We start from the raw sequence: 19,177 nt of genomic DNA on the forward strand, positions 1-19,177 counted from the left end.
ATAATTGGTTGCCATGGCGACGGTGATGTCATAATTGGTTGCCATGGTGACGGTGATGTCATAATTGGTTGCCATGGCGACGGTGATGTCATAATTGGTTGCCATGGTGATGATGTTATAATTGGTTGCCATGGCGACGGTGATATCATAATTGGTTGCCATGGCGATGGTGATGTCATAATTGGTTGCCATGGCGACGGTGATATCATAATTGGTTGCCATGGCGACGGTGATGACATAATTGGTTGCCATGGCGACGGTGATGTCATAATTGGTTGCCATGGCGATGATGATGTCTTAATACGTTGCCATGGCGACGGTGATGTCATAATTGGTTGCCATGGCGACGGTGATGCCTTAATACGTTGCCATGGCGACGGTGATGTCATAATTGGTTGCCAACGCGACGGTGATGTCATAATTGGTTGCCATGGTGACTGCGATATCATAATTGGTTGCCATGGCAACGGTGATGTCATAATTGGTTGCCATGGCGACGGTGATATCATAATTGGTTGCCATGGCGACGGTGATGTCATAATTGGTTGCCATGACGACGGTTATGTCATAATTGGTTGCCATGGCGACGGTGATGTCATAATTGGTTGCCATGGCGACGATGATGCCTTAATACGTTGCCATGGCGATGGAGATGTCATAATTGGTTGCCATGGTGACGGTTATATCATAATTGGTTGCCATGGTGATGGTGATGTCACAATTGGTTGCCATGGCGACGGTGATGTCATAATTGGTTGCCATGGCGACGATGATGCCTTAATACGTTGCCATGGCGATGATGTCATAATTGGTTGCCATGGCGACGGTGATGTCAAAATTGGTTGCCATGGCGACGGTGATGTCATAATTGGTTGCCATGGCGACGGTGATGTCATAATTGGTTGCCATGGCGACGATGATGCCTTAATACGTTGCCATGGCGATGATGTCATAATTGGTTGCCATGGTGACGGTGATGTCATAATTGGTTGCCATGGCGACGGTGATATCATAATTGGTTGCCATGGCGACGGTGATGTCATAATTGGTTGCCATGGCGACGATGATGCCTTAATACGTTGCCATGGCGATGATGTCATAATTGGTTGCCATGGCGACGGTTATATCATAATTGGTTGCCATGGCGATGGTGATGTCATAATTGGTTGCCATGGCGACGGTGATGTCATAATTGGTTGCCATGGCGACGATGATGCCTTAATACGTTGCCATGGCGATGATGTCATAATTGGTTGCCATGGCGATGGTGATGTCATAATTGGTTGCCATGGCGACGGTGATGTCATAATTGGTTGCCATGGCGACGGTGATGTCATAATTGGTTGCCATGGCGACGGTGATGTCATAATTGGTTGCCATGGCGACGGTGATGTCATAATTGGTTGCCATGTCGACGGTGATGTCATAATTGGTTGCCATGGCGACGGTGATGTCATAATTGGTTGCCATGGCGACGATGATGCCTTAATACGTTGCCATGGCGATGATGTCATAATTGGTTGCCATGGCGACGGTGATGTCATAATTGGTTGCCATGGCAACGGTGATGTCATAATTGGTTGCCATGGCGACGGTGATGTCATAATTGGTTGCCATGGCGACGGTGATGTCATAATTGGTTGCCATGGCGACGGTGATGTCATAATTGGTTGCCATGGCGACGGTGATGTCATAATTGGTTGCCATGGCGACGGTGATATCATAATTGGTTGCCATGGCGACGGTGATGTCATAATTGGTTGCCATGGCGACGGTGATGTCATAATTGGTTGCCATGGTGACGGTGATGTCATAATTGGTTGCCATGGCGACGGTGATGTCATAATTGGTTGCCATGGTGATGATGTTATAATTGGTTGCCATGGCGACGGTGATATCATAATTGGTTGCCATGGCGATGGTGATGTCATAATTGGTTGCCATGGCGACGGTGATATCATAATTGGTTGCCATGGCGACGGTGATGACATAATTGGTTGCCATGGCGACGGTGATGTCATAATTGGTTGCCATGGCGATGATGATGTCTTAATACGTTGCCATGGCGACGGTGATGTCATAATTGGTTGCCATGGCGACGGTGATGCCTTAATACGTTGCCATGGCGACGGTGATGTCATAATTGGTTGCCAACGCGACGGTGATGTCATAATTGGTTGCCAAGGTGACTGCGATATCATAATTGGTTGCCATGGCAACGGTGATGTCATAATTGGTTGCCATGGCGACGGTGATATCATAATTGGTTGCCATGGCGACGGTGATGTCATAATTGGTTGCCATGACGACGGTTATGTCATAATTGGTTGCCATGGCGACGGTGATGTCATAATTGGTTGCCATGGCGACGATGATGCCTTAATACGTTGCCATGGCGATGGAGATGTCATAATTGGTTGCCATGTTGACGGTGATGTCATAATTGGTTGCCATGGCGACGATGATGCCTTAATACGTTGCCATGGCGACGGTGATGTCATAATTGGTTGCCATGGCGACGGTGATGTCATAATTGGTTGCCATGGCGACCGTGATGTCATAATTGGTTGCCATGGTGACGGTGATGTCATAATTGGTTGCCATGGCGACGATGATGCCTTAATACGTTGCCATGGCGATGATGTCATAATTGGTTGCCATGGCGACGGTTATATCATAATTGGTTGCCATGGCGATGGTGATGTCATAATTGGTTGCCATGGCGACGGTGATGTCATAATTGGTTGCCATGGCGACGATGATGCCTTAATGCGTTGCCATGGCGATGATGTCATAATTGGTTGCCATGGCGACGGTGATGTAAAAATTGGTTGCCATGGCGACGGTGATGTCATAATTGGTTGCCATGGAGATGGTGATGTCATAATTGGTTGCCATGGCGACGATGATGCCTTAATACGTTGCCATGGCGATGATGTCATAATTGGTTGCCATGGCGACGGTGATGTCATAATTGGTTGCCATGGCGACCGTGATGTCATAATTGGTTGCCATGGCGACGGTGATGTCATAATTGGTTGCCATGGCGACGATGATGCCTTAATACGTTGCCATGGCGATGATGTCATAATTGGTTGCCATGGCGACGGTTATATCATAATTGGTTGCCATGGCGATGGTGATGTCATAATTGGTTGCCATGGCGACGGTGATGTCATAATTGGTTGCCATGGCGACGATGATGCCTTAATGCGTTGCCATGGCGATGATGTCATAATTGGTTGCCATGGCGATGATGTCATAATTGGTTGCCATGGTGACGGTGATGTCATAATTGGTTGCCATGGCGATGGTGATGTCATAATTGGTTGCCATGGCAACGATGATGCCTTAATACGTTGCCATGGCGATGATGTCATAATTGGTTGCCATGGCGACGGTGATGTCATAATTGGTTGCCATGGCGACGATGATGCCTTAATACGTTGCCATGGCGATGATGTCATAATTGGTTGCCATGGCGACGGTGATGTCATAATTGGTTGCCATGGCGACGGTGATGTCATAATTGGTTGCCATGGCGACGATGATGCCTTAATACGTTGCCATGGCGATGATGTCATAATTGGTTGCCATGGCGACGGTGATGTCATAATTGGTTGCCATGGCGACAGTGATGTCATAATTGGTTGCTATGGCGACGATGATGTCATAATTGGTTGCCATGGAGACGATGATGCCTTAATACGTTGCCATGGCGACGGTGATATCATAATTGGTTGCCATGGTGACGGTGATGTCATAATTGGTTGCCATGGCGACGGTGATGTCATAATTGGTTGCCATGGCGACGATGATGCCTTAATACGTTGCCATGGCGATGATGTCATAATTGGTTGCCATGGCGACGGTGATGTCATAATTGGTTGCCATGGCGACGGTGATGTCATAATTAGTTGCCATGGCGATGATGTTATAATTGGTTGCCATGGCGACGGTGATGTCATAATTGGTTGCCATTGCGACGATGATGCCTTAATACGTTGCCATGGCGACGGTGATGTCATAATTGGTTGCCATGGCGACGATGATGCCTTAATACGTTGCCATGGCGATGGAGATGTCATAATTGGTTGCCATGGCGACGGTGACATCATAATTGGTTGCCATGGCGACTATGATGCCTTAATACGTTGCCATGGCGACGGTGATGTCATAATTGGTTGCCATGGCGACGGTGATGTCATAATTGGTTGCCATGGCGACGGTGATGTCATAATTGGTTGCCATGGCGACGGTGATATCATAATTGGTTGCCATGGCGACGGTAATGTCATAATTGGTTGCCATGGCGACGGTGATGTCATAATTGGTTGCCATGGTGACGATGATGCCTTAATACGTTGCCATGGCGATGTTGTCATAATTGGTTGCCATGGCGACAGTGATGTCATAATTGGTTGCCATGGCGACGATGATGCCTTAATACATTGCCATGGCGACGGTGATGTCATAATTGGCTGCCATGGTGACGGTGATGTCATAATTGGTTGCCATGGCGACGATGATGCCTTAATACGTTGCCATGGCGATGATGTCATAATTGGTTGCCATGGCGACGGTGATGTCATAATTGGTTGCCATGGCGACGGTGATATCATAATTGGTTGCCAAGGCGACGGTGATGTCATAATTGGTTGCCATGACGACGGTTATGTCATAATTGGTTGCCATGGCGACGGTGATGTCATAATTGGTTGCCATGGCGACGATGATGCCTTAATACGTTGCCATGGCGATGGAGATGTCATAATTGGTTGCCATGGTGACGGTGATGTCATAATTGGTTGCCATGGCGACGATGATGCCTTAATACGTTGCCATGGCGACGGTGATGTCATAATTGGTTGCCATGGCGACGGTGATGTCATAATTGGTTGCCATGGCGACGGTGATGTCATAATTGGTTGCCATGGCGACGGTGATGTCATAATTGGTTGCCATGGCGACGATGATGCCTTAATACGTTGCCATGGCGATGATGTCATAATTGGTTGCCATGGCGACGGTTATATCATAATTGGTTGCCATGGCGATGGTGATGTCATAATTGGTTGCCATGGCGACGGTGATGTCATAATTGGTTGCCATGGCGACGATGATGCCTTAATGCGTTGCCATGGCGATGATGTCATAATTGGTTGCCATGGCGACGGTGATGTAAAAATTGGTTGCCATGGCGACGGTGATGTCATAATTGGTTGCCATGGCGACGGTGATGCCATAATTGGTTGCCATGGCGACAATGATGCCTTAATACATTGCCATGGCGATGATGTCATAATTGGTTGCCATGGTGACGGTGATGTCATAATTGGTTGCCATGGCGATGGTGATGTCATAATTGGTTGCCATGGCGACGATGATGCCTTAATACGTTGCCATGGCGATGATGTCATAATTGGTTGCCATGGCGACGGTGATGTCATAATTGGTTGCCATGGCGACGATGATGCCTTAATACGTTGCCATGGCGATGATGTCATAATTGGTTGCCATGGCGACGGTGATGTCATAATTGGTTGCCATGGTGACGGTGATGTCATAATTGGTTGCCATGGCGACGGTGATGCCATAATTGGTTGCCATGGCGACAATGATGTCATAATTGGTTGCCATGGCGACGATGATGCCTTAATACGTTGCCATGGCGATGATGTCATAATTGGTTGCCATGGCGACGGTGATGTCATAATTGGTTGCCATGGCGACAGTGATGTCATAATTGGTTGCTATGGCGACGATGATGTCATAATTGGTTGCCATGGAGACGATGATGCCTTAATACGTTGCCATGGCGACGGTGATATCATAATTGGTTGCCATGGTGACGGTGATGTCATAATTGGTTGCCATGGCGACGGTGATGTCATAATTGGTTGCCATGGCGACGATGATGCCTTAATACGTTGCCATGGCGATGATGTCATAATTGGTTGCCATGGCGACGGTGATGTCATAATTGGTTGCCATGGCGACGGTGATGTCATAATTGGTTGCCATGGCGATGATGTTATAATTGGTTGCCATGGCGACGGTGATGTCATAATTGGTTGCCATTGCGACGATGATGCCTTAATACGTTGCCATGGCGACGGTGATGTCATAATTGGTTGCCATGGCGACGATGATGCCTTAATACGTTGCCATGGCGATGGAGATGTCATAATTGGTTGCCATGGCGACGGTGACATCATAATTGGTTGCCATGGCGACGATGATGCCTTAATACGTTGCCATGGCGACGGTGATGTCATAATTGGTTGCCATGGCGACGGTGATGTCATAATTGGTTGCCATGGCGACGGTGATGTCATAATTGGTTGCCATGGCGACGGTGATATCATAATTGGTTGCCATGGCGACGGTAATGTCATAATTGGTTGCCATGGCGACGGTGATGTCATAATTAGTTGCCATGGTGACGATGATGCCTTAATACGTTGCCATGGCGATGTTGTCATAATTGGTTGCCATGGCGACAGTGATGTCATAATTGGTTGCCATGGCGACGATGATGCCTTAATACATTGCCATGGCGACGGTGATGTCATAATTGGCTGCCATTGTGACGGTGATGTCATAATTGGTTGCCATGGCGACGATGATGCCTTAATACGTTGCCATGGCGATGATGTCATAATTGGTTGCCATGGCGACGGTGATATCATAATTGGTTGCCATGGCGACGGTGATGTCATAATTGGTTGACATGGCGACGGTGATGTCATAATTGGTTGCCATGGCGACGGTGATGTCATAATTGGTTGCCATGGCGACAATGATGTCATAATTAGTTGCCATGGCGACGATGATGCCTTAATACGTTGCCATGGCGATGATGTCATAATTGGTTGCCATGGTGACGGTGATGTCATAATTGGTTGCCATGGCGATGGTGATGTCATAATTGGTTGCCATGGCGACGGTGATGTCATAATTGGTTGCCATGGCGACGGTGATGTCATAATTGGTTGCCATGGCGACAATGATGCCTTAATACGTTGCCATGGCGATTATGTCATAATTGGTTGCCATGGCGATGGTGATGTCATAATTGGTTGCCATGGCGACGGTGATGTCATAATTGGTTGCCATGGCGACGGTGATGTCATAATTGGTTGCCATGGTGACGGTGATGTCATAATTGGTTGCCATGGCGACGGTGATGTCATAATTGGTTGCCATGGTGATGATGTTATAATTGGTTGCCATGGCGACGGTGATATCATAATTGGTTGCCATGGCGATGGTGATGTCATAATTGGTTGCCATGGCGACGGTGATATCATAATTGGTTGCCATGGCGACGGTGATGACATAATTGGTTGCCATGGCGACGGTGATGTCATAATTGGTTGCCATGGCGATGATGATGTCTTAATACGTTGCCATGGCGACGGTGATGTCATAATTGGTTGCCATGGCGACGGTGATGCCTTAATACGTTGCCATGGCGACGGTGATGTCATAATTGGTTGCCAACGCGACGGTGATGTCATAATTGGTTGCCATGGTGACTGCGATATCATAATTGGTTGCCATGGCAACGGTGATGTCATAATTGGTTGCCATGGCGACGGTGATATCATAATTGGTTGCCATGGCGACGGTGATGTCATAATTGGTTGCCATGACGACGGTTATGTCATAATTGGTTGCCATGGCGACGGTGATGTCATAATTGGTTGCCATGGCGACGATGATGCCTTAATACGTTGCCATGGCGATGGAGATGTCATAATTGGTTGCCATGGTGACGGTGATGTCATAATTGGTTGCCATGGCGACGATGATGCCTTAATACGTTGCCATGGCGACGGTGATGTCATAATTGGTTGCCATGGCGACGGTGATGTCATAATTGGTTGCCATGGCGACCGTGATGTCATAATTGGTTGCCATGGTGACGGTGATGTCATAATTGGTTGCCATGGCGACGATGATGCCTTAATACGTTGCCATGGCGATGATGTCATAATTGGTTGCCATGGCGACGGTTATATCATAATTGGTTGCCATGGCGATGGTGATGTCATAATTGGTTGCCATGGCGACGGTGATGTCATAATTGGTTGCCATGGCGACGATGATGCCTTAATGCGTTGCCATGGCGATGATGTCATAATTGGTTGCCATGGCGACGGTGATGTAAAAATTGGTTGCCATGGCGACGGTGATGTCATAATTGGTTGCCATGGCGATGGTGATGTCATAATTGGTTGCCATGGCGACGATGATGCCTTAATACGTTGCCATGGCGATGATGTCATAATTGGTTGCCATGGCGACGGTGATGTCATAATTGGTTGCCATGGCGACCGTGATGTCATAATTGGTTGCCATGGCGACGGTGATGTCATAATTGGTTGCCATGGCGACGATGATGCCTTAATACGTTGCCATGGCGATGATGTCATAATTGGTTGCCATGGCGACGGTTATATCATAATTGGTTGCCATGGCGATGGTGATGTCATAATTGGTTGCCATGGCGACGGTGATGTCATAATTGGTTGCCATGGCGACGATGATGCCTTAATGCGTTGCCATGGCGATGATGTCATAATTGGTTGCCATGGCGATGATGTCATAATTGGTTGCCATGGTGACGGTGATGTCATAATTGGTTGCCATGGCGATGGTGATGTCATAATTGGTTGCCATGGCGACGATGATGCCTTAATACGTTGCCATGGCGATGATGTCATAATTGGTTGCCATGGCGACGGTGATGTCATAATTGGTTGCCATGGCGACGATGATGCCTTAATACGTTGTCATGGCGATGATGTCATAATTGGTTGCCATGGCGACGGTGATGTCATAATTGGTTGCCATGGTGACGGTGATGTCATAATTGGTTGCCATGGCGACGGTGATGTCATAATTGGTTGCCATGGCGACGATGATGCCTTAATACGTTGCCATGGCGATGATGTCATAATTGGTTGCCATGGCGACGGTGATGTCATAATTGGTTGCCATGGCGACAGTGATGTCATAATTGGTTGCTATGGCGACGATGATGTCATAATTGGTTGCCATGGAGACGATGATGCCTTAATACGTTGCCATGGCGACGGTGATATCATAATTGGTTGCCATGGTGACGGTGATGTCATAATTGGTTGCCATGGCGACGGTGATGTCATAATTGGTTGCCATGGCGACGATGATGCCTTAATACGTTGCCATGGCGATGATGTCATAATTGGTTGCCATGGCGACGGTGATGTCATAATTGGTTGCCATGGCGACGGTGATGTCATAATTAGTTGCCATGGCGATGATGTTATAATTGGTTGCCATGGCGACGGTGATGTCATAATTGGTTGCCATTGCGACGATGATGCCTTAATACGTTGCCATGGCGACGGTGATGTCATAATTGGTTGCCATGGCGACGATGATGCCTTAATACGTTGCCATGGCGATGGAGATGTCATAATTGGTTGCCATGGCGACGGTGACATCATAATTGGTTGCCATGGCGACTATGATGCCTTAATACGTTGCCATGGCGACGGTGATGTCATAATTGGTTGCCATGGCGACGGTGATGTCATAATTGGTTGCCATGGCGACGGTGATGTCATAATTGGTTGCCATGGCGACGGTGATATCATAATTGGTTGCCATGGCGACGGTAATGTCATAATTGGTTGCCATGGCGACGGTGATGTCATAATTGGTTGCCATGGTGACGATGATGCCTTAATACGTTGCCATGGCGATGTTGTCATAATTGGTTGCCATGGCGACAGTGATGTCATAATTGGTTGCCATGGCGACGATGATGCCTTAATACATTGCCATGGCGACGGTGATGTCATAATTGGCTGCCATGGTGACGGTGATGTCATAATTGGTTGCCATGGCGACGATGATGCCTTAATACGTTGCCATGGCGATGATGTCATAATTGGTTGCCATGGCGACGGTGATATCATAATTGGTTGCCATGGCGACGGTGATGTCATAATTGGTTGACATGGCAACGGTGATGTCATAATTGGTTGCCATGGCGACGGTGATGTCATAATTGGTTGCCATGGCGACAATGATGTCATAATTAGTTGCCATGGCGACGATGATGCCTTAATACGTTGCCATGGCGATGATGTCATAATTGGTTGCCATGGTGACGGTGATGTCATAATTGGTTGCCATGGCGATGGTGATGTCATAATTGGTTGCCATGGCGACGGTGATGTCATAATTGGTTGCCATGGCGACGGTGATGTCATAATTGGTTGCCATGGCGACAATGATGCCTTAATACGTTGCCATGGCGATTATGTCATAATTGGTTGCCATGGCGATGGTGATGTCATAATTGGTTGCCATGGCGACGGTGATGTCATAATTGGTTGCCATGGCGACGGTGATGTCATAATTGGTTGCCATGGTGACGGTGATGTCATAATTGGTTGCCATGGCGACGGTGATGTCATAATTGGTTGCCATGGCGATGATGTTATAATTGGTTGCCATGGCGACGGTGATATCATAATTGGTTGCCATGGCGACGGTGATGTCATAATTGGTTGCCATGGCGACGGTGATATCATAATTGGTTGCCATGGCGACGGTGATGACATAATTGGTTGCCATGGCGACGGTGATGTCATAATTGGTTGCCATGGCGATGATGATGTCTTAATACGTTGCCATGGCGACGGTGATGTCATAATTGGTTGCCATGGCGACGGTGATGCCTTAATACGTTGCCATGGCGACGGTGATGTCATAATTGGTTGCCAACGCGACGGTGATGTCATAATTGGTTGCCATGGTGACTGCGATATCATAATTGGTTGCCATGGCGACGGTGATGTCATAATTGGTTGCCATGGCGACGGTGATATCATAATTGGTTGCCATGGCGACGGTGATGTCATAATTGGTTGCCATGACGACGGTTATGTCATAATTGGTTGCCATGGCGACGGTGATGTCATAATTGGTTGCCATGGCGACGATGATGCCTTAATACGTTGCCATGGCGATGGAGATGTCATAATTGGTTGCCATGGTGACGGTGATGTCATAATTGGTTGCCATGGCGACGATGATGCCTTAATACGTTGCCATGGCGACGGTGATGTCATAATTGGTTGCCATGGCGACGGTGATGTCATAATTGGTTGCCATGGCGACGGTGATGTCATAATTGGTTGCCATGGCGACGGTGATATCATAATTGGTTGCCATGGCGACGATGATGCCTTAATACGTTGCCATGGCGATGATGTCATAATTGGTTGCCATGGCGACGGTTATATCATAATTGGTTGCCATGGCGATGGTGATGTCATAATTGGTTGCCATGGCGACGGTGATGTCATAATTGGTTGCCATGGCGACGATGATGCCTTAATGCGTTGCCATGGCGATGATGTCATAATTGGTTGCCATGGCGACGGTGATGTAAAAATTGGTTGCCATGGCGACGGTGATGTCATAATTGGTTGCCATGGCGACGGTGATGCCATAATTGGTTGCCATGGCGACAATGATGCCTTAATACGTTGCCATGGCGATGATGTCATAATTGGTTGCCATGGTGACGGTGATGTCATAATTGGTTGCCATGGCGATGGTGATGTCATAATTGGTTGCCATGGCGACGGTGATGTCATAATTGGTTGCCATGGCGACGGTGATGCCTTAATACGTTGCCATGGCGATGATGTCATAATTTTTTTGCCATGGCGACGGTGATGTCATAATTGGTTGCCATGGTGACGGTGATGTCATAATTGGTTGCCATGGCAACGGTGATGTCATAATTGGTTGCCATGGCGACGGTGATGTCATAATTGGTTGCCATGGCGACGGTGATATCATAATTGGTTGCCATGGCGACGGTGATGTCATAATTGGTTGCCATGGCGACGATGATGCCTTAATACGTTGCCATGGCGATGATGTCATAATTGGTTGCCATGGCGACGGTTATATCATAATTGGTTGCCATGGCGATGGTGATGTCATAATTGGTTGCCATGGCGACGGTGATGTCATAATTGGTTGCCATGGCGACGATGATGCCTTAATACGTTGCCATGGCGATGATGTCATAATTGGTTGCCATGGCGATGGTGATGTCATAATTGGTTGCCATGGCGACGGTGATGTCATAATTGGTTGCCATGGCGACGGTGATGTCATAATTGGTTGCCATGGCGACGGTGATGTCATAATTGGTTGCCATGGCGACGGTGATGTCATAATTGGTTGCCATGTCGACGGTGATGTCATAATTGGTTGCCATGGTGACGGTGATGTCATAATTGGTTGCCATGGCGACGATGATGCCTTAATACGTTGCCATGGCGATGATGTCATAATTGGTTGCCATGGCGACGGTGATGTCATAATTGGTTGCCATGGCAACGGTGATGTCATAATTGGTTGCCATGGCGACGGTGATGTCATAATTGGTTGCCATGGCGACGGTGATGTCATAATTGGTTGCCATGGCGACGGTGATGTCATAATTGGTTGCCATGGCGACGGTGATGTCATAATTGGTTGCCATGGCGACGGTGATATCATAATTGGTTGCCATGGCGACGGTGATGTCATAATTGGTTGCCATGGCGACGGTGATGTCATAATTGGTTGCCATGGTGACGGTGATGTCATAATTGGTTGCCATGGCGACGGTGATGTCATAATTGGTTGCCATGGTGATGATGTTATAATTGGTTGCCATGGCGACGGTGATATCATAATTGGTTGCCATGGCGATGGTGATGTCATAATTGGTTGCCATGGCGACGGTGATATCATAATTGGTTGCCATGGCGACGGTGATGACATAATTGGTTGCCATGGCGACGGTGATGTCATAATTGGTTGCCATGGCGATGATGATGTCTTAATACGTTGCCATGGCGACGGTGATGTCATAATTGGTTGCCATGGCGACGGTGATGCCTTAATACGTTGCCATGGCGACGGTGATGTCATAATTGGTTGCCAACGCGACGGTGATGTCATAATTGGTTGCCATGGTGACTGCGATATCATAATTGGTTGCCATGGCAACGGTGATGTCATAATTGGTTGCCATGGCGACGGTGATATCATAATTGGTTGCCATGGCGACGGTGATGTCATAATTGGTTGCCATGACGACGGTTATGTCATAATTGGTTGCCATGGCGACGGTGATGTCATAATTGGTTGCCATGGCGACGATGATGCCTTAATACGTTGCCATGGCGATGGAGATGTCATAATTGGTTGCCATGGTGACGGTGATGTCATAATTGGTTGCCATGGCGACGATGATGCCTTAATACGTTGCCATGGCGACGGTGATGTCATAATTGGTTGCCATGGCGACGGTGATGTCATAATTGGTTGCCATGGCGACCGTGATGTCATAATTGGTTGCCATGGTGACGGTGATGTCATAATTGGTTGCCATGGCGACGATGATGCCTTAATACGTTGCCATGGCGATGATGTCATAATTGGTTGCCATGGCGACGGTTATATCATAATTAGTTGCCATGGCGATGGTGATGTCATAATTGGTTGCCATGGCGACGGTGATGTCATAATTGGTTGCCATGGCGACGATGATGCCTTAATGCGTTGCCATGGCGATGATGTCATAATTGGTTGCCATGGCGACGGTGATGTAAAAATTGGTTGCCATGGCGACGGTGATGTCATAATTGGTTGCCATGGTGATGGTGATGTCATAATTGGTTGCCATGGCGACGATGATGCCTTAATACGTTGCCATGGCGATGATGTCATAATTGGTTGCCATGGCGACGGTGATGTCATAATTGGTTGCCATGGCGACCGTGATGTCATAATTGGTTGCCATGGCGACGGTGATGTCATAATTGGTTGCCATGGCGACGATGATGCCTTAATACGTTGCCATGGCGATGATGTCATAATTGGTTGCCATGGCGACGGTTATATCATAATTGGTTGCCATGGCGATGGTGATGTCATAATTGGTTGCCATGGCGACGGTGATGTCATAATTGGTTGCCATGGCGACGATGATGCCTTAATGCGTTGCCATGGCGATGATGTCATAATTGGTTGCCATGGCGATGATGTCATAATTGGTTGCCATGGTGACGGTGATGTCATAATTGGTTGCCATGGCGATGGTGATGTCATAATTGGTTGCCATGGCGACGATGATGCCTTAATACGTTGCCATGGCGATGATGTCATAATTGGTTGCCATGGCGACGGTGATGTCATAATTGGTTGCCATGGCGACGATGATGCTTTAATACGTTGCCATGGCGATGATGTCATAATTGGTTGCCATGGCGACGGTGATGTCATAATTGGTTGCCATGGCGACGGTGATGTCATAATTGGTTGCCATGGCGACGATGATGCCTTAATACGTTGCCATGGCGATGATGTCATAATTGGTTGCCATGGCGACGGTGATGTCATAATTGGTTGCCATGGCGACGGTGATGTCATAATTGGTTGCCATGGCGACGGTGATGTCATAATTTTTTGCCATGGCGACGATGATGCCTTAATACGTTGCCATGGCGATGATGTCATAATTGGTTGCCATGGCGACGGTGATGTCATAATTGGTTGCCATGGCGACGGTGATGTCATAATTGGTTGCCATGGCGACGGTGATGTCATAATTGGTTGCCATGGCGACGGTGATGTCGTAATTGGTTTCCATGGCGACAATGATGTCATAATTAGTTGCCATGGCGACGATGATGTCTTAATACGTTGCCATGGCGATGATGTCATAATTGGTTGCCATGGCGATGGTGATGTCATAATTGGTTGCCATGGCGACGGTGATGTCATAATTGGTTGCCATGGCGACGGTGATGTCATAATTGGTTGCCATGGCGACGGTGATGTCATAATTGGTTGCCATGGCGACAGTGATGTCATAATTGGTTGCCATGGCGATGATGATATAATTGGTTGCCATGGCGACGGTGATATCATAATTGGTTGCCATGGCGATGGTGATGTCATAATTGGTTGCCATGGCGACGGTGATGTCATAATTGGTTGCCATGGCGACGATGATGCCTTAATACGTTGCCATGGCGATGATGTCATAATTGGTTGCCATGGCGACGGTGATGTAAAAATTTGTTGCCATGGCGACGGTGATGTCATAATTGGTTGCCATGGCGACGGTGATGCCATAATTGGTTGCCATGGCGACAATGATGCCTTAATACGTTGCCATGGCGATGATGTCATAATTGGTTGCCATGGTGACGGTGATGTCATAATTGGTTGCCATGGCGATGGTGATGTCATAATTGGTTGCCATGGCGACGGTGATGTCATAATTGGTTGCCATGGCGACGGTGATGCCTTAATACGTTGCCATGGCGATGATGTCATAATTGGTTGCCATGGCGACGGTGATGTCATAATTTGTTGCCATGGCGACGGTGATGTCATAATTGGTTGCCATGGCAACGGTGATCTCATAATTGGTTGCCATGGTGACGGTGATGTCATAATTGGTTGCCATGGCGACAGTGATGTCATAATTGGTTGCCATGGCGATGGTGATGTCATAATTGGTTGCCATGGCGACGGTGATGTCATAATAGGTTGCCATGGCGACGATGATGCCTTAATACGTTGCCATGGCGATGATGTCATAATTGGTTGCCATGGCGACGGTGATGTCATAATTGGTTGCCATGGTGACGGTGATGTCATAATTGGTTGCCATGGCGACGGTGATGTCATAATTGGTTGCCATGGCGACGGTGATGTCATAATTGGTTGCCATGGCGACAAAGATGTCATAATTGGTTGCCATGGCGACGATGATGCATTAATACGTTGCCATGGCGATGATGTCATAATTGGTTGCCATGGCGATGGTGATGTCATAATTGGTTGCCATGGCGACGGTGATGTCATAATTGGTTGCTATGGCGACGATGATGTCATAATTGGTTGCCATGGAGACGATGATGCCTTAATACGTTGCCATGGCGACGGTGATGTCATAATTGGTTGCCATGGCGACGGTGATGTCATAATTGGTTGCCATGGCGACGATGATGCCTTAATACGTTGCCATGGCGATGATGTCATAATTGGTTGCCATGGCGACGGTGATGTCATAATTGGTTGCCATGGCGACGGTGATGTCATAATTGGTTGCCATGGCGATTATGTTATAATTGGTTGCCATGGCGACGGTGATGTCATAATTGGTTGCCATGGCGACGATGATGCCTTAATACGTTGCCATGGCGACGGTGATGTCATAATTGGTTGCCATGGCGACGATGATGCCTTAATACGTTGCCATGGCGATGGAGATGTCATAATTGGTTGCCATGGCGACGGTGACATCATAATTGGTTGCCATGGCGACGATGATGCCTTAATACGTTGCCATGGCGACGGTGATGTCATAATTGGTTGCCATGGCGACGGTGATGTCATAATTGGTTGCCATGGCGACGGTGATGTCATAATTGGTTGCCATGGCGATGGTGATGTCATAATTGGTTGCCATGGCGACGGTGATATCATAATTGGTTGCCATGGCGACGGTAATGTCATAATTGGTTGCCATGGCGACGGTGATGTCATAATTGGTTGCCATGGTGACGATGATGCCTTAATACGTTGCCATGGCGATTATGTCATAATTGGTTGCCATGGCGACAGTGATGTCATAATTGGTTGCCATGGCAACGATGATGCCTTAATACATTGCCATGGCGACGGTGATGTCATAATTGGTTGCCATGGTGACGGTGATGTCATAATTGGTTGCCATGGCGACGATGATGCCTTAATACGTTGCCATGGCGATGATGTGATAATTGGTTGCCATGGCGACGGTGATATCATAATTGGTTGCCATGGCGACGGTGATGTTATAATTGGTTGCCATGGCGACGGTGATGTCATAATTGGTTGCCATGGCGACGGTGTTGTCATAGTTGGTTGCCATGGTGACGATGATGCCTTAATACGTTGCCATGGCGATGGAGATGTCATAATTGGTTGCCATGGCGACGGTGATGTCATAATTGGTTGCCATGGTGACGATGATGCCTCAATACGTTGCCATGGCGACGGTGATGTCATAATTGGTTGCCATGGCGACGGTGATGTCATAATTGGTTGCCATGGCGACGGTGATGTCATAATTGGTTGCCATGGCGACGGTGATGTCATAATTGGTTGCCATGGCGACGGTGATATCATAATTGGTTGCCATGGCGACGGTGATGTCATAATTGGTTGCCATGGCGAAGATGATGCGTTAATACGTTGCCATGGCGATGATGTCATAATTGGTTGCCATGGTGACGGTTATATCATAATTGGTTGCCATGGTGATGGTGATGTCACAATTGGTTGCCATGGCGACGGTGATGTCATAATTGGTTGCCATGGCGACGATGATGCCTTAATACGTTGCCATGGCGATGATGTCATAATTGGTTGCCATGGCGACGGTGATGTCAAAATTGGTTGCCATGGCGACGGTGATGTCATAATTGGTTGCCATGGCGACGGTGATGCCATAATTGGTTGCCATGGCGACGATGATGCCTTAATACGTTGCCATGGCGATGATGTCATAATTGGTTGCCATGGTGACGGTGATGTCATAATTGGTTGCCATGGTGATGGTGATGTCATAATTGGTTGCCATGGCGACGGTGATGTCATAATTGGTTGCCATGGCGACGATGATGCCTTAATACGTTGCCATGGCGATGATGTCATAATTGGTTGCTATGGCGATGGTGATGTCATAATTGGTTGCTATGGCGACGGTGATGTCATAATTGGTTGCCATGGCGACGGTGATGTCATAATTGGTTGCCATGGTGACGGTGATGTCATAATTGGTTGCCATGGCGACAGTGATGTCATAATTGGTTGCCATGGCGATGATGTTATAATTGGTTGCCATGGCGACGGTGATATCATAATTGGTTGCCATGGCGATGGTGATGTCATAATTGGTTGCCATGGCGACGGTGATATCATAATTGGTTGCCATGGCGACGGTGATGACATAACTGGTTGCCATGGCGACTGTGATGTCATAATTGGTTGCCATGGCGACGATGATGCCTTAATACGTTGCCATGGCGATGGTGTTGTCATAATTGGTTGCCATGGCGACGGTGATGCCTTAATACGTTGCCATGGCGACGGTGATGTCATAATTGGTTGCCATGGCGACGGTGATGTCATAATTGGTTGCCATGGCGATGGTGATATAATTGGTTGCCATGGCGACGGTGATGTCATAATTGGTTGCCATGGCGACGGTGATGTCATAATTGGTTGCCATGGCGACGGTGGTGTCATAATTGGTTGCCATGGCGACGGTGATGTCATAATTGGTTGCCATGGCGACGGTGATGTCATAATTGGTTGCCATGGCGACGATGATGCCTTAATACGTTGCCATGGCGATGGAGATGTCATAATTGGTTGCCATGGCGACGGTGATGTCATAATTGGTTGCCATGGCGACGATGATGCCTTAATACGTTGCCATGGCGACGGTGATGTCATAATTGGTTGACATGGCGACGGTGATGTCATAATTGGTTGCCATGGCGACGGTGATGTCATAATTGGTTGACATGGCGACGGTGATGTCATAATTGGTTGCCATGGCGACGGTGATATCATAATTGGTTGCCATGGCGACGGTGATGTCATAATTGGTTGCCATGGCGACGATGATGCCTTAATACGTTGCCATGGCGATGATGTCATAATTGGTTGCCATGGCGACGGTTATATCATAATTGGTTGCCATGGCGATGGTGATGTCATAATTGGTTGCCATGGCGACGGTGATGTCATAATTGGTTGCCATGGCGACGATGATGCCTTAATACATTGCCATGGCGATGATGTCATAATTGGTTGCCATGGCGATGGTGATGTCATAATTGGTTGCCATGGCGACGGTGATGTCATAATTGGTTGCCATGGCGACGGTGATGTCATAATTGGTTGCCATGGCGACGGTGATGTCATAATTGGTTGCCATGGCGACGATGATGCCTTAATACGTTGCCATGGCGATGATGTCATAATTGGTTGCCATGGCGACGGTGATGTCATAATTGGTTGCCATGGCAACGGTGAT

The sequence above is a fragment of the Dendrobates tinctorius genome, unplaced genomic scaffold (assembly GCF_039654945.1).
Source record: "Dendrobates tinctorius isolate UK_male_01 unplaced genomic scaffold, ASM3965494v1 ptg000199l, whole genome shotgun sequence".
Taxonomy (NCBI): domain Eukaryota; kingdom Metazoa; phylum Chordata; class Amphibia; order Anura; family Dendrobatidae; genus Dendrobates; species Dendrobates tinctorius.